The sequence below is a fragment of the Colobus angolensis genome, unplaced genomic scaffold (assembly GCF_000951035.1).
Source record: "Colobus angolensis palliatus isolate OR3802 unplaced genomic scaffold, Cang.pa_1.0 Scaffold154, whole genome shotgun sequence".
In the NCBI taxonomy this organism is placed as follows: Eukaryota; Metazoa; Chordata; class Mammalia; order Primates; family Cercopithecidae; genus Colobus; species Colobus angolensis.
In genome coordinates this window covers 5,475,901-5,478,017 of record NW_012114644.1, presented here as the reverse complement: position 1 = coordinate 5,478,017, position 2,117 = coordinate 5,475,901, and the positions used below count along the sequence as shown (strand labels likewise).

The following is a 2,117-nucleotide window of genomic DNA, read 5'->3' as shown; positions in this document are numbered from 1 at the left end:
AGGGTCTCTCAATTCCTCAATGGGAGGCAACACGCATTTTAACACAGTACCTCAGCAAAGGCAGTGGTGATAATTTACCTACTTTGATAAAGTTCCTGAAAAGATCCCTAGACAGCAAAATTTCCTGCTGAAAGAACACAGAAAAGGCTTTTCCAGTTGCAAAACATTGACCTCCTTGCTTTTCAAAAAAGTATCCTTGAAATAGCCAAAACAATTTTGCCGAAACAAATTGCAGAACTTGAACTTTCTTATTTGAAATTTCACAAAACATTACAACTATTAAAAACAGAAGCTGCTGGCATAAGAATACAAATAGGGACCAAAGGGATAGAATTGAGAGTCCAGAAATAAATCCTCACCCTTATAGTTCATTGCTCTTGCATAAGGGTGTCAAGATAATTTAATGGAGGAACAATCATCCTCTCAAATAACGGTGCGAAAACAATTAGATAACCACATGCAAAACAATAAACTTAGAGAACTATGCTTCCAACCATATCAAACGATTATCTAAAAATAGATCAGTGAGTTAATTATAAGATCTATAACCATAAAAATATATTAGAAAGAGACATAGGAGGTGCTTCCTATGCCCGACGTCATATGGAGTAGATTTGCTTTCCTTTTCTCCGAAAGGGGAGGAAGTTGAATCCAAGTGGCCCACGATGGGAAGAGGGGAAGCCCAGGGGTACAGGAGGCCTCTGGGTGAAGGCAGAGGCTAACATGGGGTTCGGAGCAACCTTGACCGTTGGCCTGACCATCTTTGTGCTGTCTGTCATCACTATCATCATCTGCTTCACCTGCTCCTGCTGCTGCCTATACAAGACCTGCCGCTGACCACATCCAGTTGTCACCACCACCACATCCACCACTGTGGTGCACACCCCTTATCCTCAGCCTCCAAGTGTGCCGCCCAGCTACCCTGGACCAAGCTACCAGGGCTACCACACCATGCCGCCTCAGCCAGGGATGCCAGCAGCACCCTACCCAATGCAGTACCCACCATCTTACCCGGCCCAGCCCATGGGCCCGCCAGCCTACCATGAGACCCTGGCTGGAGGAGCAACCGTGCCCTACCCTGCCAGCCAGCCTCCTTACAACTCAGCCTACATGAATGCCCTGAAGGCGGCCCTCTGAGCGTCCCCCAGCCTCTCTGGCTGCCACTTGGTTTTGTTGTGTGTGAGTGGTGTGCAGGCACGGTTCCCTATGGCCCAGGCATGCTGTGGGTGTGTTGCCTGTATATGTGGGTTCCTCTGATGCTGAGGACGTGGGGAACGATCCTTGCCAGAGTGGGCTGGGACCAGACTTTGTTCTCTTCCTCACCTGAAATTATGCTTCCTAAAATCTCAAGCCAAACTCAAAGAATGGGGTGGTGGGGGCACCCTGTCAGGTGGCCCCTGAGAGGTAGGGGTTTCTCCAGGGCACCTCTGGAGTTATTCTCCAGCTTACCCTAAGGTGACCAAGTATGGCCTGTCACACCAGGATGGTGCGGCTTTCTGTATGATGCAGATGTGTCCTGGTTTCAGCAGCATAGCCAGTTGCTGCTCGAGGTGACACAGGCAAAGCTTGGGATCTGACCAAGTTGGGCTTTGATCCTTTAGGCAGATGTCCCATTGCTCCCTGGAGCCTGTGTCATGCCTGTTGGGGGTCAGGCAGCCCCCCGATGCCAGAACACCTCAGGCAGAGCCCTACTCACCTGATAGCTGTCTGCCTGGACTGTCCCCTGTCCCCTTCCCTGGGACCACCCGGAGGGCCACATCCACACACAGCTTAGCTGCCCACAGGGAGCTCTGCTGCCCTTGTTGGCCCTGCCCTTCCCACAGGTGAGCAGGGCTCCTGTCCACCAGTACACTCAGGTCCCTTCCCTGCAGTGTTTTCATCTTATTTTAGCCAAACATTTTGCCTGTTTTCTGTTTTAAAACATGATAGTTGATATGAGACTGAAATCCCAGGGTTGTGGAGGGAAATTGGTTCAGAGGAGATCGACAACCTAGCAACTGTGAGTCCCTGCTTCCCCTGACACCAACCTCATGGAATATCCAACTCCTTACCCCAGTCCAGGGTGTTCTGGCAGCAGGGACACCTGGGCCAAGGGGCCATCTGGACCAAAGGTGGGG

The 2,117-nt window shown here is 50.7% G+C and overlaps 1 pseudogene across 1 annotated transcript; it reads left to right on the top strand.

Moving 5' to 3' along the window:
* The first annotated feature begins 586 nt into the window (after window positions 1–586).
* LOC105507869 lies at window positions 587–1,225 on the top strand (annotated as a pseudogene). The gene has a single exon (XR_001001169.1). The product of XR_001001169.1 is annotated as a protein shisa-5 pseudogene (transcript).
* Window positions 1,226–2,117: the final 892 nt, after the last annotated feature.